Raw genomic sequence first — 27333 nt, 5'->3', positions numbered from 1 at the left:
GGGGTGAGGAGGGAAAGGGAAAGAATTTAGGCTGAGTGCAGAGCTCCACACGAGGCTTGAGGATCCATCTAAGGACCCTGAGATCATGACCCCAGCCGAAACCAAGAGTCAGACGCTCAACTGACTGAGCCATCCAGGTGCCCCAAAACCATACCTGATTTTTTAAAAGATAAACAAAACAAACCATGAGAGACTCTGGACTCTAGGAAATAAACTCGGGGTTACAGCAGGATGGGGAGTGGGGGCATGGCATTAAGCCATACAGACATTTTTAATGTAAGTATATTATCAATAATTTTACAATTCAGCCAAGCTACCCATTCGTAATTGTTTTCCTGATGTGTCTTTTCTCCTTAGTTACCTGTCTCCAGGAGTTTTCCTTGTGTGTCTGTCTTTTCCTTGTGTTCCCTTGAGACCTCATAATTAGAGCTTGCAGTACCTCCTGACCAAACAGGAAACCAAGAAAATCTTGCTTGGTTTCAGGTTTTTATAAAACTCTGAAATTTGGAACTGGGTTTATCAAAAGTTTTCTTGAGGTAGACAAGTCTTACAGCAAGTTTTGTGTAAATCTGGGATGAATTCAAAGTCAGCCCAAGCCAATTAGTTTTTCTGGCAGGGAAAATTGTAACATATGACGGCTATGCCTGGCTAGATGGCTTTATATAAAAATGGGTGACTTTGGGTGGATCTGGCTTTGAACGTGTTGGCTCTTGCCACCTACAGGGACAAAATGTGATGCAGGACTTGTAGAATACTGTCTTCTCAGGTACCTCGCAGGCACATTTGTCTGCCGCCATCTTATTTCCCGGGCAGAACCTTTTTTTCTTCAACACTGAACATTTCCTCCCATTTTGTTTTAATACTGGAATTTACTTTTCTTTAAAAAAAATGAGGATCACCTACTAAGGTACACAGGGACTGGTCACAAAAGGGAATGGGTCTCAAACTACAAGTGTCTTGAGGGCAGGGATTTCTGTTCTATTTATACCTCCTAAAACAGTGCCTCGTATGTAGTGATTGATAAATATTTGTAGAATGAATAAATAAGGACTCGTGCCTTTAAAGAAACAACACAGCAATAGAATGAAAGGGAGAAGAAATCCCCCAGTATCTCCTCAAATTCCTTAGGCTTCCTGTTATTAAAAGCACTTTTACTTCTTCCTCAAATTTTCAGTTTACCAGATAATTCAGAATTACCCAAAGACATCTATGCCTTACCCATGTATGTTTTGCTTAAATATATAAGCATATATATAAGCAGTACTGGTGGGCACATAAGAGCTGAAGCAGTCCTTGGGGTAATTACAAGGTTCTCTCTAAGGAAAATAACTGCCAACATGTATAATATGTTTTTCTTTTTGTCTCTTTCAATAAACCAAAAGAGACTAAAGAAACCCATGAGGAATATAAGTTTAGAGAAAGGACATGATTACCCAAAATCTTATTCAAGGTTTTTGATTAGGGAAAAAACTGGTATTGTGGCTAGGTCACTTGGCTTTAAGTGTTATTTTCACTCTACAATGGGTGAAATTTTTGTTTCCCTCACTTTCTTCCCTGCACACAAAATGCCTCACAAAATACTGAACTTTATTTTCTCATCAGAGTGGATTTGAAAAGAACTACACCATAGATGTATGAACTCATCAAAAACAAAACAAAAGCCCTTCTTTTCACAAAATTATTATTCCTCTTCTTTCTTACAAGTATGTGCCCTCCCTCCAGAACTTTCAGTTATGCTACATTCATCTGAGCGCCATTCAAAAAAAAACCCATAAATTTATACGGTCTCTCATTACTCTCAGTTTGGGTTTTGCCCAGAGTTAGAAAAACAAGACTTCCAGATTCACCCTATCTTTTCAGGGCTCACATGCCTGCACCTTGAAATATCCCGAGCTTAAACAATAACTCCTGAAATTTATCTAAGTAAGGATCCCAGGTTGTTACTGTAAAGATAGTGAGTCATCATATTTGGTTCCTTTTCCTATCAGGAAAGGACAGTCTCTGTTCTTACACAGTGTCCCTGCTCCATATTTAACTCATCTTGTTTTGTAAGTCCTTGACCCAAGCGTCAAGCATGTCAACTTGGTGCAATTTGAATGTCACTCTATTGGCCAGATAGCTGAGGCTACTCAATAATTAATGGTACACTTCTATTTTGGCACCCAGCAGAGGCCTCAGAAATAGAACATGAGAGAAAAAATAAAGCTTGTCACTGGAAAATCAGGATAAAAACAGAGGAATTAATGATTTAGAACCATGAAATTAATCAAAAGTGTGCTCCATAGCACCTAATATTTCCACTTTTATATTCTGAAGAGTCAGACATTAACAGACCACACCAACCACCCTAGGATCCGTATATATTCACCTAATTATTCACCATGATTTTATAAAGCAAGTACTTAGTGTATTTGCTTAGTCCCTGAAGTTATATATGTATTCATGAAAGTGTCAATAATCATTAAATATCAACTTGCACAATAGTTACAGTATCTTGGGTACTAAGGGTACAATTGAGAACAAGATAGACTCAGGCCCTACAATGTAGGACTCAGATTCTATTTTTTTTCCCAGATTCTATTTTTTAATCCCATTATCCTTCTCCTCTCCTTCGGGAACTCCAATTTCCCATATGTCAAACCACTTAGTATTGATTACGTATCTCTAAGGCTCTGTTCATTTTACCTCAATCCTTTTTCTCTCTATTCTTCACTTTGATACTTTCTACTAATCCATCTTCAAATATAGGTACTCTTTTTCTTTGTCATCTTCAAAGTGTAGTTATTATATATTGCAGTTGTATATTCAAGCTGTAGAATATCCTTTTTATTTAGTTTTTATTCCTTTGGTGAGATTCTTCATCATTTTACTCATTACACATATATCTTCCTTTAAGCCCTTAAAAATATTTATACTAGCTTCTTTAAAGTCCTTTTCTGCTAATCTATCATCCAGGTTATTGAAAGATCAATTTATATTACCTGTTTTTTTCTTGAGTATGGGTCACATTTTTTGTTTCTTCCCATGTATTTTCTTCATATACTAGATATCATGGAAAATACATTGTAGAAACATTGTAGATATTGCTATGTTACTGTGATGAGTGATCATTTTTTCTTCTAGAACCAGTAACTTGCCTAAATTCAAACTCTAAATTCTGTCTGCTGAGGGAGACCATAGTCATATTTCTGCATACTTCTTTCAACTTCCAGACGCTGTGTTTTTTCATTTGTTTATTGGTTGTTTGTTGTTTTGTTGGGCCCCACAGAATTTCCCCCCAGAATGCCATTTAGTCAGTTTAGCACTAAGTATTTTAGTGGATTTTCAATGCAGTTTTGGGGCCCAAGTCACTTTGTATCTTTTCCTTCCAGAACTTCTCCCTAATTTTAAGGCTGTTTTTCTAGCCTCAGGCTCTGTTCCCTGATTCCTCAAGGTCATAAGACACTGGCTTTTTCCCTTCAGAAGCTTCTGTGGGCTTGAGCGTGCACACGAGCAAAGACTTTCAGGATAGCCAATCTCACATGTTACATTTCATCTTTCAAAGGTAACATTCTCTGTAATTTCGACCTGGTGTTAGTTATTATCTGTTGCCTTCAAGTTGTTTAGTAGATACAGACATAAATATATAGAGATATAAATACAGATATATAGATATAAATACACATATACATACAAATGAGTTTTTTCCAGGTTTGAGAAATCTTATCTCTGGGAGGATTAGTCTATCCAAATTACTTCACCATTATTTAAAGTAGTAATCACAAAACATTCTGCCATTTTTTAAAAATCAAGAAACAAGTCTTCTTCAACGTGGTATTCCCAGGGCCACAGTTGTTTCCTGCCATATATTAGCTGATCAATAAATGTATGTGGATTGAATATTTTATCTTGACTTCTAGGCTTATGGTTATTTGTTTGAATTTGTAATAAGCCATTTATAAATAATCATACATGTATTGTTTCACATGAACAAGATTTTTAGGAAGAAGTGACCAGAGACAGCACTATGTTTGATTCTCAGGAAAGCTCAGAAAAGTAGACAGGATTTGGGTCAGCAAAGGTACCTAGTAACTTGGAAGGTATGTGTTTCACAGCCATAAACTTCCTATGGTGCATCTATCTAAGTGGAGAAGGGAAGGGACAGGACGGGAAGGGGTGGGAAGGGGAGGGGGAGGGGGAGGGGGAAGGGGAAGGGAAAAAAAAAGAAAAGGAAAAGCTCTTTTCTATTAAGATTCCATTATCTGTCAGAGGTAAAGATGTACTGAAATCAGATGACCTTTGAAACAGAATGCTGAGTCTCTTCATTCTGTCCATAACAGGATGCAATCAACCTAGCACTAACCGAGGCTTTAAAAAAAATTTCAGCCATACCCTCAGGCTAATCAATAGATTCTCCATCTTGGTCAGGTCTATCTATGCTAAAATGATAATGTCAGTGTTAATCCAAGTCACAGTCACTTGGAATTGGGAAATACACACACACAAACTCAACAAAACAGCTTGACATGGTGATTTTCTCTTAATGGACTGAGAATATTTGTAATATTTGTTGCTCCTCAGTAATAGCATAACTTCTTGCTATCACACACAAGAACAATCTAGTCTTCTTATTGGAAAGGAGTTATTTATCAATAACTTTCTCAACATGATATATGGAAGAATAAAACATTAGACATTAGGGCCATCAGTGTAAGGTTTTTGTTTTGGATGCATTGTTAAGAAAACAATCAGTTTTATCATCAGGAAAGCCTTTATTCTATTTCTGTTGAGAAAAATAACCTCCCCCCTGCTGTTAAACATGCTTAATTGAAGAGATCCAGATTGTACTGCTTATAGTTTGGGCATATCACTTGAACTTTTGACTAAGTATCATTCTTCTAACATTATCACAGAATCCTTGCTCATCATGAGAACAGAGGTGCTAATCAAGAGGAGTTACTTAGTAATTATATTTTTATTTAGAATTCTAAACATGAGCATTGCTAATTTTGGAAGCACCCCAATCATAATTTCTCCATATGTATTTATCTAAAAAGGTTCAATTAACCCTTTGTTATCTGAGCAAACCTACATTTGGTGCCCCTCTTGAGGCATTGTTTGGTGGGTAAACATGTTTCAGAACAAAGTGTTCAAAGCTATAATTATTAATTATAATTGATACACACACAGACACACACACTCACACACATGCTGTTGGTTCTGTTTCTCTGGTGAACCCTGAAACCCTGAGATAGATAGATAGATAGACAGATAGACAGACAGATAGATGGTAGATGATAGGATTGGCCCATGTAATTATGGAGGCTAATAGTCCCAAGATCTACATTTGGCAAGGTGGAGACCCAGAACACCTGGTAGTATAGTCCTGTCCAAGTCAAAGGGCCTGAGAACACAGAAGGCCAATGGTGTAGATCTGGTCAAGAGTCCAGTAGGCTTAAGACCCAGGAAGAGCCAGTGTTTCATTTCAAGTCCAAAAACAGGGGAAAAATGTATGTCCCAGCCTGAAAATAGTCAAGCAGGAGAAATTCCCTGCCACTCACAGAAGGGTCAGACTTTTTATTCAACTGATTGGATGGGAACTGGCCTTCAACTGCTTGGATGAGAACCTTCAACTGATTGAATAGAAACCTTCCACATTAGAATGAGCAATCTGCTTTACTCAGTCCAGGGATTCAAATTTTAATCTCATCTGGAAATAACTTCACAGACATACTCATAAAAATATTTGATCAAATATCTGGGCACCCTGTGGTCCAGTCAAGTTGACACATAGAATTAACCATCACATTAAGTGAAAGTGAAATGACTACCTTATTTCAGCAATTTCTGTCCATTATACATGTATTAAAGAAAAACAACAATAACAACAATAACATGAGATTCAGTTCTAACTCTGATAACCAGATAAGGAAATTATTTTAATAATTCATGTAATATATTTTTTCAAGTGTAAAAATTAAGCTTCAGTTTATGCCTGATGCACACAACTTATTCTTCTTTGTTTCCAAGATGATATCATGCTGCCCCTTTCTGGCACATATTTTTCCTACCTACCAGTGTGCCAAAATGAAAATAATCTTCAAAAAGCTGTACAGAAACATACTTTGGGGACATACAAGTGACATTAATGAACACTATCATGAAAATGCTATGACAGTTTTCTTTAACGGAGGGGTTTTCAATAAAAGTTTTCATTTTTTTAAATATGTAATGTTTATTGTTTGTTTATTGTTATGCCTCAAATGAGAAGCAATAATCATGGTCAATCATGGTTAGTTAAAAAACAACTCCAGGGGCACGTGGGTGGCTCAGTAGGTTAAGCCTCTGCCTTCGGCTCAGGTCATGATCTCAGGGTCCTGGGACCAAGTCCCACACCAGGCTCTCTGCTCAGCGAGGAACCTGCTTCCCCCACCACCCCCCGTCTGCCTCTCTGCCTACTTGTGATCTCTCTCTCCGTCAAATAAATAAATAAAATCTTTAAAAACAAAACAAAACAAAACAAAAACAAAAACAAAACTCCAACCACCAAATCAGAACTGCTGGGTTATATTTCCCATTTAAATATTTCACTAGCTATATAAACATTGGTATAGCATATAATTTCTCTGATCCTCGGTTTCTAGAACAATAAAAATGGAAAGTCTGCAAACTTCTTCATAGCTCTTTGAATATAATTTTCTCTCAATTCAGTTCAACAGACATGCATTCTTGCCTATGAACCAAATGTGAAACCCTGTGCTAGGCACCTGTGGGGATAAAAAGATTAATAACACATAATTCTGTTACCTCAAGGAGTTTACTGCCTAGAGGGAAAGAGAAAAATGAATCCTCAGCTTCCTTACTGTTTGAAGGACGATACTAAATATTTTAACCAAGTTTCAAAGCCAAAGCCATAAAATGACAGAGATAAGAAGAATCACTTTCAACCAAGTTAACAGAAGACATGGCATTTTATGTGAGCAGAAATTCAATATATTATGCAACCCACTATACTAAACTTTATTTTTGTTTCAGTACTTAGAATGAAATAAAATGTTATGTTATGTAACTTAAACACAATATGGAGCTGATCTCGGTGGAACTGGAGTATGTTGTGGAGGTAATGCCACATAGCACCAAAATGCGTTTCCTTCCCTTCCTGGTCACACAACCAGCCCATGTTCCCCAGCTTTTTCCTTCAACTGGAGTGCCTGGGTAAATGAGTTCCAATGGAATACAGGCAAAGGGAAAAACACTCTTTCAAGGCCCAGACCTCAAACACCTTGTCTGCAATACGACTCATTCTCTTCTTTCTTTTGTTAGCCAGATTCAAGAAATCCACTGGTGACTCTGAGGTAATGAGGAAGTGGGAAGATACTCAAAGAAAAAGCCAATGTCCTGAATGACTGTATGTGTGGACAAGAATACTTTTCTTGGCAACACATACTGGATTGTGACATGAGCACAAAATAAACCTTAAATCACTGCAATTTTTGGAGTGCAAGGGCACTTAGCCTACTTGGGCTCATAGAGAAATTGGTACCTTGACATGTAATAATTTCATAACAAAACAGATTATGTAGTATAGGTTTAGCAATGGGGTGGTGGTGAGAATAAAATTCATTTCAGAGGCAAGACACCCAGCAGCCTCTATTATACAGTATCCATACGGTAACAGGGAATTATACTAGGAAAACTGACAGAATTCAAGGAAAAAAACAGAAAAACCCACAATCATAGTTAGAGATTTTAACATCCTGCTTTCAGTAATTTAAAAAACAAAGAGACAAAATAATGTAAAATATCTAAATACTTTCAACCAACCCAACAAAATTGAGGTTTATAAAACATCACACATGGGGCACCTGGGTGGCTCAGTGAGTTAAATGCCTCTGCCTTTGGCTCAGGTCATGATCCCAGGGTCCTGGGATCAAGCCCCGCATCCGGCTCTCTGCTCAGCAGGGAGCCTGCCTCCCCCTCTCTCTCTGCCTGCCTCTCTGCCTACCTGTGATCTCTCTCTGTCAAATAAATAAATAAAATCTTTTAAAAAATAAAATATTACACCCAAAACACTGAAGAATATACTATTGACCCTTGAACACCACAGGTTTACACTGTGTGGGTCCACTTATATATGGAATTTTTAAACAGATACAGTATAGTGCTATACCCCTATGATTTCCTTTATACCCCTATGATTTTCTTTTCTCTAGCTTACTTTATTGTAAGAATGTGGTATATAATACATATAAAAAATATGCGTTAATCATCATTTATTTATCGGTAAGCCTTCCGGTCATCAGTAGGCTATTAGAAATTAACTTTTTGGAGAGTCAAAAGTTATACCTAGATTTTCAAAGGTGAAGGATTGGAGCTGTCAGCACCCCTAACCTTGTATTGTTCAAAGGTAAACTGTATATTATTTTCAGGCAAATGAAATGTTCACCAAGACCATATTGGGGCCATAGAGTAAATCTCAAAAAACTTCCAAAGAATTAAAATCATCTAGAATATATTCTCTAATCACAATAATTATAATTAAGTAAAAAGAAAAACATAAAATATCTAGAAAATCTCCAAATATTTAGAAGTCAAGCAACGCCCTTCTAAATACACACAGGTCAAAGAAGAAATGATAAAGGAAATAAGAAAATATTTCAACTTGGATCATAATGAAAACACAGTGTGTCAAAATTTTGAGAATGCAGCTAAAGCCCTTACAGGAAAATGTTTGCTTTTTTCTATTTTACTTCCAGTGTAGTTAATATGCAGTGTTACATTCTGATGTATAACACAGTGATTCAACAATTCTATACATTACTCAGTTCTCATCACTTTTAATCCCCTTCACCTATTTCACTTAATTTTTGTGTTTAAATGTTTATATTAGGGGCGCCTGGGTGGCTCAGAGGGTTAAGCCTCTGCCTTCGGCTCAGGTCATGATCTCAGGGTCCTGGGATCAAGTCCCACATCGGGCTCTCTGCTCAGCAGGGAGCCTGCTTCCTCCTCTCTCTCTCTCTGCCTGCCTCTCTGCCTGCTTGTGATCTCTGTCTGTCAAATAAATAAATAAATAAATCTTTCAATAAATAAATAAATAAATAAATAAATGTTTATATTAGAAAAGAGAAAAGTTTAAGATTAATTATCAAAATGTCTAGCTCAAGAAGAAAAAGGGGCAACTGTGACAAAAAGAAAATATACAGGAGGAAATAATAAAGATAACAACAGAGTCATACTAGCTGGTTCTCAAAAAAGAGATTAATAAAACTGATAAACCCCAAGAAACACTGATCAAGAGAAACAAAGAAAAAACATGAATTATCAATATGAAGAATGATTTACAGATTATAAACACAGACCCTACAGACATTAAGTGGAAAATAAGGGGATAATATGACTTTATGACAGTCTATAGAGGAAGTTAGATAAAATGGAAATATTTCCTTAAAAAAATTCAATTTACCAAAACTGACACAAAAACAAATAAAAGATCTGAACAGCCATTATATGGTTTTTAAAAAAAGACTCTGTAATCAAAATTTTTCCAACAAAGAATCTCCATGTTCAGATGGATTTACTTAGGAGTGCTGTCAAATATTTCAAGAACTCGTTCAGATGGATTTGATTAGGAGTGCTGTCAAATATTTCAAGAACTCCTAACATTAGACTAAACTTTTCAAGCAATATAGGAGAGAACATTCCTCAATTCATTCCACGAGACCAGTATAACCCTGATAACAAAACCTCACAAAAACATTAAAAAGAACAAAATTACAGACCAAAATTACAAACCACAGACCATCCTTCATAAGCAAAAACATAGAAATTCTCACCAAAATATGATGATATTGGATCTAGCATTGTAAAAATATAATAAACATTATTATCAAATGTATTAGTCAAAGTTCTCTAGAGAAACTAGAACCAGTATTATAATTTTGTGTGTGTGTGTATGGCATTAAAAGAAACTCTTCTTAAAAACATTGTTTTCAGGAAGAGATCATAATGGAAATTATAATATACAGAACTGAATAAAAATAAAATCACTAAATATCTGACTTGTGGGATGTAACTAAAGCAATAATAAAAAGGAAACACATAGCATTAAAGGCATACATTAAGAAAAGTGGAAAGCTGAAAATCAATAAGCTAAGCATTCTATTTAAGAAGGTAGAAAAATCTCAACAGGAATATTGTATAAAAGAGTGTAGAAGAAAAACACTGGAAGTTTTATAAACTAACAAGAACCAATTAGAAACAACAATATTTTTTAAAATACTGTTCAAAGTAGTAAGAACAGTAAGACATACCTATAATCAAGAAATTACTAATGTATAAATTTTATTGAAAGACAACAGGAAAAGGCAATTGCCTTACCATATAGATCATGTAAGATGCATATTATTCTAGAGTATACATATTGAAATTTAAGTACACAATGTGCCCCTTTTCCGATAGCTGTCTAGTTTAGTGAGCTGAGAGAAATGAAAATTTAAACTTAAATATTTTATCCCCCTGAAAGTCACCCCTGAATCCCAAATGAACTAAGTGGTTCTCTCTGTGTTCAAACAGCACCTTTGCTTACTTTCACCTCCACAACTGCCCCATTCTTTTGAATGTATATGTTTATGTATTTACCTTCTCCATGGGACCATGTGTTCTCTAAAGTGAAACAGTATGTCATATCCACCCTGATACACTCAGTATCTACCACTGTGCCTCCATTATGGAAAGTACTCAATAAATGTTCACTTCTTGAGGGTGTTACAGATTGGAGATGTTATAAATTCTGATGAAAAGAACCATGGTCAAGGAGTTAGAGAAACTGTGTTCTGATACCAAATCTGCCACTTAAATACCTGGCTGATTTTAAGATATTTGTGTTTTTTAGAGCCTCAGTATCTTTATTTGTAATACGGAGGTAAGTATTCCTGACTTAGCAACTTCAAATGATACTTAAAACAATATTAAGTATAGAAACAACTGAGATGTTGCATATCATTATGTAGATATAATAGATCATAGCAACTGAGCAGCTTCCATCAGTTTATGATTAATGTGGCCAAACAACTAGGAAGCATAGATAATACTCCAGAAGTACTAGTTAGTTTAAACTTCTCTCAACTGCACTTGAGAAACAGATCACCGATAACAAAGAGTTCACCAATAACATGTGGTCTTCCCACACATTCTTCTTACAATGTGTTATTGATGCATCTTCATGTCAAGGTTCCCTTGAACTTGGGCAGAATTTTATAACTGTATTAACTAAAAGGCTGTGAGAGTAGTGACCCTGTATGACTTCCACAGGTTATAAAAATCAGTGTCTCTCTTGAGACGCTTGCCCTTGAAATCCAGCCATCTTGTTGGGAGAAAGCTGAAGCCATATGTTCAGTCTAGCCAACTTCTCAGCTAAAAGCCAGCATCAACTGCTGGACAGGTAAGTCAATAAGCCTTCAGTTGATTCAGTCTTCAGTCTTCAAATATTCCTCCTGTGGCCAGACACTGTGGAACAAAGATATCCCTAGTGCACCCTATCTGAAAAACTGACCCCCAGGAAGTGTGAGAGATAATAAAAATTCATTTTTATATAATAAAGATTATCTTTTTGAAGCCACTTAGATTTGGGGTAATTACACAACAACAGATCATTAATACAATTTGTTTCCACAAATGCTTCTAAACCCATCATAAGATACAGTAGCTTCTGCTTCCTTTCCTATTGGCATGTGACGTATCTTTAGCAGGACTCAGAAAGCAGAGCTGACAGATTTCAATAGCGAAGATACCTAAGATAGGAACTGTAATTTCTAAAGAAAGCTTGCAGTTGGAGTTTCTGACTTGGGTGAGAATGGAGCAGAAAACGACAAGCTAATGAGAAACTTTAATTTGGAAAATACCAAGCCAGTAATACATCTTCAAGCCAGCCTTCCCACGGCAACTTTTTGTTCGAGCACAGGCATGAAATATTTAGAACTGCTAGAACTCCGCTAGGAAGACTTTTATCTCTGCAAAAGAGTCTGTAGCCAGGAGCTGCCTGCTGGCACCGCATATAGGATCGCACCACTTGTTCAGTGCCAGAGTTTACTCTTTGAATGACTGACACACTCCAACCCATCTCCAAAGGCTCCTTTGCCTTTATGACTGACACCTCCCAGGAAAGAGGGGTTGTAATTGGCTCTTCTTTGGGGACTGGAGGCTGTTGGAGGGTATTGCTTTGGAGTGCTAGAGACCTTCTGCTCAGCAAGCATCACAGACTCCGTGGGAGAAACAGTTCAACTCCAAGGGAAAGACAAAGGCAACCAATAGAAAGAAATTCATGGGGTTGATGTGTTTCTGTCCAGTCTTCCTTTGTTGTCATTTCATTCCATCCTCTTAGAGGGACCTGTTTAAAAGTTGTCACAACAGGTTTTATGACATGTTCATTAAAAAAAATAATAATAATAAATCTGGGGTATGTTCTTGTCCTACCCACATTCCCCTCAGAGAACATCAAAAATGCAAAATCAGCAATGTCACATTCTGCCCAAATACAAGCACTGCTGCTGACAAGAAACTCCTCATTTCCGGGAAGGTAGAGATGGAGGCATGCGGTGTGTGACAGAGCTCAAGATGGCCTGAGTTAAAAGAGGTTGTCAACTTGAGTGGTTTTCTCAGATGAGCCAAAAAGGTGCCTAAGAGGCAGGAAAACTGGATTCTGTTTAATGAAAGTACAGATTTTCATAGAGTGAAACATTATATATGTGAATGGGTTTGACCTAGTCATAACTGGGGTGGACAATATTATAGGTCAATGATTCCTGAACTTTCTATAAGAATTATTACTATCATCATCATCATCATTATTATTATATTAATTATATGGGATATACATATTGGGAGCCTATTGTATAATTCCATTCAAAAACATGCAATCTTGATATTTTTGCAGTGTGATGGCTATATATATTTTAAAAGATTTTATTTATTTATTTGACAAAGAGGGGGAGAGAGCACAGCAGGGGGAGCAGTAAGAGGAGAGGGAGAAGAAGGCTCCCTGTTGAGCAGGGAGCCCCATGTGGGGCTCAGTCAGCATGACCTGAACTGAAGACAGACCCCAGGCACTCCTGGTGGCTATATTATTATGGGGTAAATATATGGTGTATATTGGGCATTCTGAAATATTGAGGTGAGATTGTACATACCTACTCCTACTTCTGTGGACTCTTAAAGATTGTGAAAAATACACGTAAAAAGCAATCAGTCTAGAAGAGTCCAGGGAGAGGTCCCTCCCCCATACACAGAAAAACTTAAAAACTCCAACAAGTTAAGAAGTCCCTTGGCTGAATCCTCTCTCATAAACTGAAAATATGAAAATATCAACGCTCACAGCAAAATTCTTGTAGGAAACAAACATTAGAAATGGAGGCATGGAATACTTATGTTTAAGAAAACCCCAGTAATATAGTGCTAGAAACACACTCTGTGACAGAAGGGGCCTATGTTTGAATCTCAGCGGTACCATTTATTAACTGTGTGCTCTTGGGCAAGTTCTATAACCTTCGTTTCTTGTCTATAAAATGGGGATCACAGTCATTACCTGCATCCGGTAATGTAGGGAAACTTTAAAACGTAAAGTACTTGGAACGGTGACACATAGTAAGAAATGAATACACGCTAGCTCTCTCCGAGCAGTACTTCTGTAAAATGCCATCCCATGTGGAAACTCATGTTTTACAAAACTTGTGTTTGACAAAATTGTAAAAACCAGAAAAGCATTGTTGCAGGTCATGGAGTAAGAAGTAGAGCTAAGATTCCAACCTAGGCAGGTTGGCCACAGAAATTACATCTGGAAAGTGCAAAACATATACATGATTTCACTTGGCTCGAACCTGTATAACACAGTACTGTGAAGTAGTCTTTCTATGGTGAGGAAAAAGAAGCCCAAAAGGAAGTGTCATTATATAGTCACAGAGCAACATTAAGGCTGAAAAAAGCCTTCCCACCCAGGTTTGTTTGTTTGTTTGTTTGTTTGTTTTACCCTAATCTCTCTTTCCAGTCTCTTCCTAAGGCATATTTACTTATGTTAAAAATTGTTACCCTAACTTCTTCACTCATGTTGCTTTGCTTTTTTTTTTTCTTCTCACTACATTACCCATCAAGCAATCTCAGCCACCATGAATGTCACCTTATCTCAGGACTTTTCCCTTAGAAAAGTCGCTCTACTTGTCATTAATCTCTCACTTTTTCCACCATACCCACCATCTGCAGCCCTGTTACTCAAAGTATGGCCCACAGGCCAGCAACATCAACATCACCTGGGAGCTCATTAGAAAAAGCAGAATGTCAGGCTCCCCCCACCCAAACCTACTGAACACAGTCTACATTTTAAGTAGATTCCCAGGTGACAGGGGCATTTTAGCACTTGAGAGGGGTCTCCCAGCAACAGCATAATTGGCATTTTTTATATTAGGGCAGTGGTCCTGTGCATTGTAGAATGGTTAGCAATATCCCTGGCCCCTATCCACTAGATGCCAGTAGTGTACCCTCTCACCCCACCCCTCCACTGCCCTCCTCTCCCCACCTCTCCCCACCATCTTGATAAAAAATGTCTCCAGGTATTGGCAAATATCACCTGGAAGGGTGCAAATCAACCGCAGTTGAAAATCGCTGGTCTACATGGAACAATGTTCTCCTCCGTCATATGCTGCCCATATTCTTCAGTGTAGTTTTAGAGTAGTAATTTTACGTCCTCGGTACTTGATTATAAAAGCCACATCTCCTTCCTCCATATCCTTTGTATTGGGTCTTAAGTGGCTGCCTACAGCAGTAAGCATCCTTATAGTGTTCCCTTCTCCCCTATTCCCTCCACTCTTTTTTTTAAATTAAATTTATTTATTTTCAGCATAACAGTATTCATTATTCTTTCACTCTTGATCCTCCAGATCAATCCCCAAATAATTTTACTGCATAAGTCTTTGTTTCAAGCTCTGCTTTCAGGTCACCCAAACTAAGCCACTCCTATAAAATCTAGAAGAATGTGGGTACTATACTCAATAAATAACGTGTCATTTGAGTAATAAGGCAAAATGTCATTAACTCTAAAACAGTTCATGCTCATGAGGGGAGTGGTAATAATATTAGCTGTATCCATCTCTCCATTAACCATGAAAACAGCATCTGAGTTGCTCAATACATAATTTTTAACTAAATTAATATAAAATCTTTTCAATTGTATCTCCTTCTGTTTAAATAATATCTTTGTCGCCATCACTACTTCAATTTTATAACCCCGTAGTTAGGAAAGAATAATGTTTGAAGTATTTTCTTTGAAATCAACATTGTTAATTACTTCCTAACTGTAAGATGCAAAACAGCAAGCAAGGGTATGAGAAATTTCTAAGTTGGGCACAAGAAGGAAATTTTGTCTGGTATTTCCTATGCCATCATTTTTACTACTGTTTTGCTTTTAAGGGAAGATTGAAGGAGGGCTAATTTCTGAATTGATTTTCCTCTGAATAAAGTTTCCAAGAGCGACAATACACGTGTTCCCTGATGCTTCTGGAATTCACCCTGAGGTTTGTCTTGATGTGTTTGTCTGTCATAATCACAATTGATTTTCTGTTTTAATTATTACAATTCTTATAATGGAAAGTCGCAAAACCCCTAAGAGTCTGCTTTTACAATATTCAAATGATTAACATCAAAGAGAACAGCAAGAAAAGAGAGTATGGTGCAATGCCACTTGTTGGGTTAAAAAAAAAAAGGCACATTGTAAATAAAGTGTGTAGACATCATGTCATGATTATACGTGTGTTATGTTAATTTCTTTAGCAACAAAATCACAACAAATATTTTCTTAAATTTTGTTTGTTATCACTCTCCAACAAGGAATTTCAGCTACCTATTTGGGATAAACATAAAAAGAGTTTCAAAATGACATTTCCATTATTGAGTAATAATGTTCATTGGTATTATCGTTCTTATGTTACCTTAAAATATCTGCAGGAGGAGAGGGGTCCTGGGAGAGGTATTTATCACGAACTACCTGAGTTCTAGCTACCAATGTAAAGTTGGTACAAGATGGTGAAGGAGCTGACAAACAATGGTTCTGTTTAAAAGGACGGCTTCAGCCATTTCCCTCACTGTATTTTAGCCACAGAAGCATTCTGTCACAGCTGTCAAGTTTCCCCCACCTTAGCAAGTAACCGATCACAGTGATTTGTAAAAACTGACTTTAAGCCCATGTTCAGTGGGACTGTATCTCGGGAGAGGTTCTTGGGAGATGCAAGGTTAAACAGATGGATCACTTGAACTACAGCATGATGGTGCTCAACATCGTTATTAGCATTCCAAGGACTGAGAAGGAGTCTGGAAAATAGGGAGGCAAAATGTGCGACCAATCAAAGATCAGCCCAAGATGAAGTGTGGGGCCTCAGAAAGAATGCAAATCTTGGTAACTGGGCCAAAAGATTCAGTAAGAAAAGCAGGTTCAAGTAAGTCTCAGTAAGAGTGGTTTACACCTACAATCTACAATGTTTGTCCATAAACTTGTTATAGGTTAATGGGGATGTTTCATCAACCTCTGGTTAAACTTTTTTAATAAATAAATAAGACCCATATCTGGAGTTTCTATAGAGATAAATTTACTCAACTCAAAAGACTGTCCTTTATTATGCTATGATTATATCTTTCTCTTGCTTTTTTGGTTAGTCACATTAGTTTCCATTGGTAAGACACTACTATTCTCTCCTCTCTGTTATAACTATCTGAAATTTTGGGGCCTCCAGATGAAGAAGGTTTATTGTACATTCTCATCACAATTTTGTAGTCATTTGGAGAAAGAAAAGAAAAGGTTGACAACTATGTGCCAGCCCTCAAATATTTTTTTAAGTTCTGCTAATACATGAAATCTCCAAATGTGGGACACATACTTTAAAAAAAAAAATTAGATGTATCAAGATTTTCAAGCTGCAACTTTAATTCCCTTCTTAAATTCAGATGGACTCCATACCTTCACATAATACCTTCTAGCTCTTTCTTCCTTTTTTACTTTCCAGACTACTTCTCAAGTATTCCCTAAAGACAAAAAGAAGTACAGAGGTCAGGGACAGAAAAGACTGTGAAACATGACAAGGAGCCAATCCATTGCTATGGACATTTCTACCTCGAGTCTCTATTATTTGTACATGTTAATGAACTTTCCAGGATCAGGAAATAAGCATCCTGGTGGAGAATTCAATGAAGATGTGAGCTCATTAAGTAACAGAGGTCTGAAGAGCAAATAAAAAGGCAAGAATAATGAGAAAGCAGTAGGAAGAAAAGGAACATATGAGAATGGTACTGCCTAAATCAATAGATTCTCAGCTTAGCTACTTACTCCTTTCAGCTCTAACTAACACATCCAAAATAGATGCAGGTTAAATAGGAAAGTTTTTCCACAATGTGCCTACTTCCATTTCGTGGAACTGGCAGCCTAAATTAAAGCCTACTGTGGTAAGGACGCCTGGCTGAAGGTTCTACTAAAGTGTAAATGCAAGTGCATTTGTGTATTGGCAGCCAGTATTTCTCTTCTCCCTGGCGTTCTTTTTCTGTAAATTGACTCTATTCTTTAATGGAAAAAAAAATGTTGGTTATTTTTGTTTTGTTTTTTGTTTTGTTTTGTTTTGTTTTGTTTTGTTTTGTTTGTATTACCATTGAGTGCTGAATATTTGTAAGCTCATGACAAGACCCTAACATTACTGGAGAACCAAGATGGACCAAGCAAAGCTTGAAGTAACTTTGAAAGGTATTATCTTTATTTTAAATATAAGGAAATAGGAGGGAGGAGTCAAGATGGCGGAGAAGTAGCAGGCTGAGACTGCTTCAGCTAGCCGGAGATCAGCTAGATAGCTTATCTAAAGATTGCAAACACCTGAAAATCCATCGGCAGATCGAAGAGAAGAAGAACAGCAATTCTGGAAACAGAAAAACAACCACTTTCTGAAAGGTAGGACCGGCGGAGAAGTGAATCCAAAGCGACGGGAAGATAGACCCCGGGGGGAGGGGCTGGCTCCCGGCAAGCGGCGGAGCAACAGTGCACAAAATCAGGACTTTTAAAAGTCTGTTCTGCTGAGGGACATCGCTCCAGAGGCTAAACCGGGGCGAAGCCCACGCGGGTTCAGCGTGGCCTCAGGTCCCGCAGGGTCACAGAAGGATCAGGGGTGTCTGAGTGTCGCAGACCTTGCGGGTATTGGAACGGGAAAGCCGGCTACAGAGACAGAGCCGACAGTAAGCTCACAGCTCGGTGTTACCTTGAACAGGTCGCAGGCTCGGTGAGCTCGGAGCGCGGCCGGAGGTCAGGCAGACGGGAGTAACTGGGCGCTGTTCTCTGAGGGCGCACTGAGGAGTGCGGCCCTGGGCTCTCGGCTCCTCCGGGCTGGAGACCAGGAGGCCGCCATTTGTATTCCCGTCCTCCGGAACTCTACGGAAAGCGCTCAGGGAACAAAAGCTCCTGAAAGCAAATCCGAGCGGATTACTCACCCCGGCCCCGGGTAAGGGCGGTGTAATTCTGCCTGGGGCAAAGACACTTGAGAATCACTACAACAGGCCCCTCCCCCAGAAGATCAACAAGAAATCCAGCTGAGACCAAGTTCACCTACCAAGGAGTGCGGTTTCAATACTAAGGAGAGCAGCAGAATTCCAGAGGAGGAGAAAGCCAAGCACGGAACTCATGGCTTTTTCCCTGTGATTTTTTTTTAGTCTTGCAGTTAATTTAATTTTTTTCTTTTTCATTTTTTGTTTTTTTTTTTTTTCTCGCCTTCGGGTAAATTTTTTTTTTTAACTGTTACCTTTTTCTTTTTTAATGATTTTTTACTAGTTTATCTAATATATATATTTTTTCTTTTTTTTTCTTTCTTCCTTTTTGAACCTCTTTTTATCCCCTTTCTCCCCCCTCACGATTTTGGATCTCTTCTAATTTGGTTAAAGCATTTTTTCCTGGGGTTGTTGCCACCCATTTAGTATTTTACTTGCCCCTTCATATACTCTTATCTGGACAAAATGACAAGACGGAAAAATTCAACTCAAAAAAAAGAACAAGAGGCAGTACCGAAGGCTAGGGACCTAATCAATACAGACATTGGTAATATGTCAGATCTAGAGTTCAGAATGACAATTCTCAAGGTTCTAGCCGGGCTCGAAAAAGGCATGGAAGATATTAGAGAAACCCTCTCGAGAGATATAAAAGCCCTTTCTGGAGAAATAAAAGAACTAAAATCTAACCAAGTTGAAATCAAAAAAGCTATTAATGAAGTGCAATCAAAAATGGAGGCTCTCACTGCTAGGATAAATGAGGCAGAAGAAAGAATTAGTGATATAGAAGACCAAATGACAGAGAATAAAGAAGCTGAGCAAAAGAGGGACAAACAGCTACTGGACCACGAGGGGAGAATTCGAGAGATAAGTGACACCATAAGACGAAACAACATTAGAATAATTGGGATTCCAGAAGAAGAAGAAAGAGAGAGGGGAGCAGAAGGTATACTGGAGAGAATTATTGGGGAGAATTTCCCCAATATGGCAAAGGGAACGAGCATCAAAATTCAGGAGGTTCAGAGAACGCCCCTCAAAATCAATAGGAATAGGCCCACACCCTGTCACCTAATAGTAAAATTTACAAGTCTCAGTGACAAAGAGAAAATCCTGAAAGCAGCCCGGGAAAAGAAGTCTGTAACATACAATGGTAAAAATATTAGATTGGCAGCTGACTTATCCACAGAGACCTGGCAGGCCAGAAAGAGCTGGCATGATATTTTCAGAGCACTAAACGAGAAAAACATGCAGCCAAGAATACTATATCCAGCTAGGCTATCATTGAAAATAGAAGGAGAGATTAAAAGCTTCCAGGACAAACAAAAACTGAAAGAATTTGCAAATACCAAACCAGCTCTACAGGAAATCTTGAAAGGGGTCCTCTAAGCAAAGAGAGAGCCTACAAGTGGTAGATCAGAAAGGAACAGAGACCATATACAGTAACAGTCAACTTACAGGCAATACAATGGCACTAAATTCATATCTCTCAATAGTTACCCTGAATGTTAATGGGCTAAATGCCCCTGTCAAAAGACACAGGGTATCAGAATGGATAAAAAAACAAAACCCATCTATATGTTGCCTCCAAGAAACTCATTTTAAGCCCGAAGACACCTCCAGATTTAAAGTGAGGGGGTGGAAAAGAATTTACCATGCTAATGGACATCAGAAGAAAGCAGGAGTGGCAATCCTTATATCAGATCAATTAGATTTTAAGCCAAAGACTATAATAAGAGATGAGGAAGGACACTATATCATACTCAAAGGATCTGTCCAACAAGAAGATTTAACAATTTTAAATATCTATGCCCCCAACGTGGGAGCAGCCAACTATATAAACCAATTAATAACAAAATCAAAGAAACACATCAACAATAATACAATAATAGTAGGGGACTTTAACACTCCCCTCACTGAAATGGACAGATCATCCAAGCAAAAGATCAGCAAGGAAATAAAGGCCTTAAACGACACACTGGACCAGATGGACATCACAGATATATTCAGAATATTTCATCCCAAAGCAACAGAATACACATTCTTCTCTAGTGCACATGGAACATTCTCCAGAATAGATCACATCCTCGGTCCTAAATCAGGACTCAACCGGTATCAAAAGATTGGGATCATTCCCTGCATATTTTCAGACCACAATGCTCTAAAGCTAGAACTCAACCACAAAAGGAAGTTTGGAAAGAACCCAAATACATGGAGACTAAACAGCATCCTTCTAAAGAATGAATGGGTCAACCGGGAAATTAAAGAAGAATTGAAAAAAATCATGGAAACAAATGATAATGAAAATACAACGGTTCAAAATCTGTGGGACACAACAAAGGCAGTCCTAAGAGGAAAATATATAGCGGTACAAGCCTTTCTCAAGAAACAAGAAAGGTCTCAGGTACACAACCTAACCCTACACCTAAAGGAGCTGGAGAAAGAACAAGAAAGAAACCCTAAGCCCAGCAGGAGAAGAGAAATCATAAAGATCAGAGCAGAAATCAATGAAATAGAAACCAAAAAAACAATAGAACAAATCAACGAAACTAGGAGCTGGTTCTTTGAAAGAATTAATAAAATTGATAAACCCCTGGCCCGACTTATCAAAAAGAAAAGAGAAAGGACCCAAATAAATAAAATCATGAATGAAAGAGGAGAGATCACAACTAACACCAAAGAAATACAAACTATTATAAGAACATACTATGAGCAACTCTACGCCAATAAATTTGACAATCTGGAAGAAATGGATGCATTCCTAGAAACATATAAGCTATCACAACTGAACCAGGAAGAAATAGAAAGCCTGAACAGACCCATAACCAGTAAGGAGATTGAAACAGTCATTAAAAATCTCCAAACAAACAAAAGCCCAGGGCCAGACGGCTTCCCGGGGGAATTCTACCAAACATTTAAAGAAGAACTAATTCCTATTCTCCTGAAACTGTTCCAAAAAATAGAAATGGAAGGAAAACTTCCAAACTCATTTTATGAGGCCAGCATCACCTTGATCCTAAAACCAGACAAGGATCCCACCAAAAAAGAGAGCTATAGACCGATATCCTTGATGAACATAGATGCGAAAATACTCAACAAAATACTAGCCAATAGGATTCAACAGTACATTAAAACGATTATTCACCACGACCAAGTGGGATTTATTCCAGGGCTGCAAGGTTGGTTCAACATCCGCAAATCAGTCAATGTGATACAACACATCAATAAAAGAAAGAACAAGAACCATATGATACTCTCAATAGATGCTGAAAAAGCATTTGACAAAGTACAGCATCCCTTCCTGATCAAAACTCTTCAAAGTGTAGGGATAGAGGGCACATACCTCAATATCATCAAAGCCATCTATGAAAAACCCACCGCAAATATCATTCTCAATGGAGAAAAACTGAAAGCTTTTCCGCTAAGGTCAGGAACACGGCAGGGATGTCCATTATCACCACTGCTATTCAACATAGTACTAGAGGTCCTAGCCTCAGCAATCAGACAACAAAAGGAAATTAAAGGCATCCAAATCGGCAAAGAAGAAGTCAAATTATCACTCTTCGCAGATGATATGATACTATATGTGGAAAACCCAAAAGACTCCACTCCAAAACTGCTAGAACTTATACAGGAATTCAGTAAAGTGTCAGGATATAAAATCAATGCACAGAAATCAGTTGCACTTCTCTACACCAACAGCAAGACAGAAGAAAGAGAAATTAAGGAGTCAATCCCATTTACAATTGCACCCAAAACCATAAGATACCTAGGAATAAACCTAACCAAAGAGACACAGAATCTATACTCAGAAAACTATAAAGTACTCATGAAAGAAATTGAGGAAGACACAAAGAAATGGAAAAATGTTCCATGCTCCTGGATTGGAAGAATAAATATTGTGAAAATGTCTATGCTACCTAAAGCAATCTACACATTTAATGCAATTCCTATCAAAGTACCATCCATCTTTTTCAAAGAAATGGAACAAATAATGCTAAAATTTATATGGAACCAGAAAAGACCTCGAATAGCCAAAGGGATATTGAAAAAGAAAGCCAACTTTGGTGGCATTACAATTCCGGACTTCAAGCTCTATTACAAAGCTGTCGTCATCAAGACAGCATGGTACTGGCACAAAAACAGACACATAGATCAATGGAACAGAATAGAGAGCCCAGAAATAGACCCTCAACTCTATGGTCAACTAATCTTCGACAAAGCAGGAAAGAATGTCCAATGGCAAAAAGACAGCCTCTTCAATAAATGGTGCTGGGAAAATTGGACAGCCACATGCAGAAAAATGAAATTGGACCATTTCCTTACACCACACACAAAAATAGACTCAAAATGGATGAAGGACCTCAATGTGCGAAAGGAATCCATCAAAATCCTTGAGGAGAACACAGGCAGCAAACTCTTTGACCTCAACCGCAGCAACATCTTCCTAGGAACAACGCAAAAGGCAAGAGAAGCAAGGGCAAAAATGAACTATTGGGATTTCATCAAGATCAAAAGCTTTTGCACAGCAAAGGAAACAGTTAACAAAATCAAAAGACAACTGACAGAATGGGAGAAGATATTTGCAAATGACATATCAGATAAAGGACTAGTGTCCAGAATCTACAAAGAACTTAGCAAACTCAACACCCAAAGAACAAATAATCCAATCAAGAAATGGGCAGAGGACATGAACAGACACTTCTGCAAAGAAGACATCCAGATGGCCAACAGACACATGAAAAAGTGCTCCATATCACTCGGCATCAGGGAAATACAAATCAAAACCACAATGAGATATCACCTCACACCAGTCAGAATGGCTAAAATAAACAAGTCAGGAAATGACAGATGCTGGCGAGGATGCGGAGAAAGGGGAACCCTCCTACACTGTTGGTGGGAATGCAAGCTGGTGCAGCCACTCTGGAAAACAGCATGGAGGTTCCTCAAAATGTTGAAAATAGAACTGCCCTATGACCCAGCAATTGCACTATTGGGTATTTACCCTAAGGATACAAACGTAGTGATCCAAAGGGGCACATGCACCCGAATGTTTATAGCAGCAATGTCCACAATAGCCAAACTATGGAAAGAACCTAGATGTCCATCAACAGATGAATGGATCAAGAAGATGTGGTATATATACACAATGGAATACTATGCAGCCATCAAAAGAAATGAAATCTTGCCATTTGCGACAACCTGGATGGAACTAGAGCGTATCATGCTTAGCGAAATAAGTCAAGCAGAGAAAGACAACTATCATATGATCTCCCTGATATGAGGAAGTGGTGATGCAACATGGGGGCTTAAGTGGGTAGGAGAAGAATAAATGAAACAAGATGGGATTGGGAGGGAGACAAACCATAAGTGACTTTTAATCTCACAAAACAAACTGAGTGTTGCTGGGGGGAGGGGGTTTGGGAGAAGGGGGTGGGATTATGGACATTGGGGAGGGTATGTGCTTTGGTGAGTGCTGTGAAGTGTGTAAACCTGGTGATTCACAGACCTGTACCCCTGGGGATAGAGTATTATGCCTCCATCAGAAAGGATGAATACCCAACTTTTGTAGCAACATGGACGGGACTGGAAGAGATTATGCTGAGTGAAATAAGTCAAGCAGAGAGAGTCAATTATCATATGGTTTCACTTATTTGTGGAGCATAACAAATAGCATGGAGGACATGGGGACTTAGAGTGGAGAAGGGAGTTGGGGGAAATTGGAAGGGGAGGTGAACCATGAGAGACTATGGACTCTGAAAAACAATCTGAGGGTTTTGAAGGGACGGGGGGTGGGAGGTTGGGGTACCAGGTGGTGGGTATTATAGAGGGCACGGATTGCACGGAGCACAGGGTGTGGTGCAAAAATAATGAATACTGTTATGCTGGAAATAAAAAATAAATAAATAAATAAATATAAGGAAATAAAATTTAAGAAATGTTATTAAAATTTAAATTATGTGCATAACACAACAAGGATTTAATTAAATGAGGAAATTCCTGAAAATGATCACTTAAATAAAACAGGCCTGGGGACACCCCATACTACAGAGCACTGGAATCTAATGTGTCCACCCGAGCAGCCAGATTTTTACTATGATTACCATTTGAGCGTGCTTGCTTTCACCCTCTTTCTTGTTTGGAGGTCCACTCAATCTAAATGATGATCTACAACAATACATAGAGGGTCCTATTACTCTAACATTATAACAACATCAAAAAAGAAAGAGGATGCATGAAATAATACTCTGGAGAGAGAACAATATGTCTGGTTACCATTGTTAGTTTTAGAAAAGTAATATGTAACAAGTTAAAAATTGAATACAATTCACATTGACTTCTATTGTAGTTAGGAACTGCTTCAGCTGATATAATAGCCCCAAAATGATACTGGCTTAAAGAAGACAGAAGTTTGTTTCTCCCTCATTTAAAAGACAGGTGCATAGACTCCTATCTTATTGTTCTGCCATCCTTAACACCTAGCTTCACCTTGAAGTCCAACATGGCTCCTCCAGTTCCAATTATCACCTTTTCATTCTAGTTGGGAAAGAGAAGTCAAGCCCTTCCTTTTTATGCATAACAGGAAACTTGCACATATTACTGCCAATAACAACCCACCTGCCAGACTTGATTTTTTTTCAAGATTTATTTACTTGTTATTTTAGAAAGAGAGACAGAAAGTGGGGGCAGGGATGGAGGGAGAAGGGGCAGAGAGAGCAGGAGAGAATCTTAAGCAAACTCCCTGCTGAGCAGGGAGACCCATGTGGGTCTCAATCGCACAACCCTGAGATCATGACCCGAGATGAAACCAAGAGTCAGAGGCTCAACCAACTGAGCCACCCAGGTACCCCTTGCCTTCCACTGACTAGACTTTAGGCACATTGTCATACAAAACTTCCAAGAAGGCTGGGAAATACCATCTTTAATCAGGTAACTGTACCTAATCTATATCCTATTATTAAGGAAGACTGGATGTTCTCCTGCAAGTGTCAATTCTGACACATTGGAGGGGAAAAAAACAAAACAAAAACAGTGAAAACCCTTAGCTGGTGTTGCTAAGAGAATTGTTTCCAGTTTGATCCAATTGATATTCTGTTGGGCCATTGTTTTAGGAGTTGTGCATCACTTAGTGTTTCTTCATTTCTTCATTGCATCAAATGCTCTTCCTTTGTCAGCAATTGCTCAAACTTTAGTCTTCAAACTGTGTATTATGGATGGTTGTATGGGAATGTCCCATCTCTCCCTACGTATCCCTGCTGTGCTTCCTCTGTTTTCAGTACTCTGAGAATTTCTGTTGTCCTTCAAGAGAAGGAAATGTTAGCTTTTCAAAACAGTGCAATATAAATATCAGATTTGACCCAAGAAGACTCAAGACTCATCTCCTGCATAAAAGTCACATGGGTCTTAATACCTTCTGGTACTTCTACCATCCCGTTCCTCTGAATGTAGTTTTTGTTAAACATTCCAACTCTTTGGAGTACAATAAAAGCACTTTATAAATTATACCAAATGTTATGGGAATGTAAGAAACAGATTTATTTACTAAAAGTTTTCTTGGTATATAATCTTAGAGAAAGAGGCCAGCACTGGAATAAGAGGATCAGAGATCTAATTTGACTCTGCCTCCAACAGTCTCTGTGACCTACAAGTCACTTAACTTCTCTGCAAACCAGTTTCTTTTCATCAAACAGAGAAAAGATCAGATGTTCTACCTGCCTTGTTGAGTTACTATGAAACCTAAATACATCTTACAAAATCACTCACTGGTTAAGTTGAGAGAATTTCATTGCCAAGAAGGAAAACATTGGGCTCCTTCTGTTCCTGGCAACAAAATGGTAGGGTATAGACACTCCGTAGTCACTCATACCAACAAGCCAAAAAAATAGGTGAGATTAGAATATGGTCAGAAGACATGCAGAAAATATGCAATTTGTATTTGAAAACTGACTTTGTATGTCAGAGCAGTTTTAGGTTCACAGCAAAATTGAGTGGAAAGAACTGAGAGTTACCTTATATCACCTGTCTCTCTGTTTGAGATGAACAACCTCCCCCAATATGAACATCTCATACCTAAGCGGTACATCTGTAACAACTGATGAACCTAGAGTGACACATCATTATCACCCACAGCCCATAGTTTACATTAGAGTTCATTCATATTTTACATTCTGTACATTTGGACAAATGCATAATGACATGTATCCACCATTATTGGATCATACAATACAATAGTTCCACTGCTCTAAAAAGCCTCTGTGCTCTGACTATTTATCTCTCACCTCCCATAACCTCTGACAAGCACCGACAGTAAAAAGATTGTCTCCATAGTTCCACCTTTTCAAGAATGTATTACAGTTGGGATTATATAATATGTTGCCTTTTCATATTGGCTTCCTTCACTAAGCAACATGCTTTTAAGTTTCCTCCATGTATCTTTATAACTTGGTAGCTTATTTCTTTTTAGCACTGAATAATATTCCATTACATTTATGTAACACAGTTTATTCATCCAGTTCAATTATCCACTGGAGGACATCTTGGTTGATTCTAAGTTTTGGCAATTATGATAAAGTTTCTATAAACAACAGTGTTCAGGTTTCTGGGTGGACATACCCGTTCAACTCATTTAATGAAACACCAAAGATAGTGATTGTTGAATCATATGGTAAGAATGTGCTTAGACTTATAAGAAACTGCCAAACTATCTTCCAAAGTGGCTATTCTATTTGACATTCCCATCAGCAATGAATGAGGGTTCTTTTTGCTCCACGGGTTCACTAGCATTTGGTGTGCTCAGTGTTTTCA

This window comes from Mustela erminea, chromosome 12 (genome assembly GCF_009829155.1).
Source record: "Mustela erminea isolate mMusErm1 chromosome 12, mMusErm1.Pri, whole genome shotgun sequence".
Classification (NCBI taxonomy): domain Eukaryota; kingdom Metazoa; phylum Chordata; class Mammalia; order Carnivora; family Mustelidae; genus Mustela; species Mustela erminea.
This window is presented reverse-complemented; position numbering follows the sequence as displayed.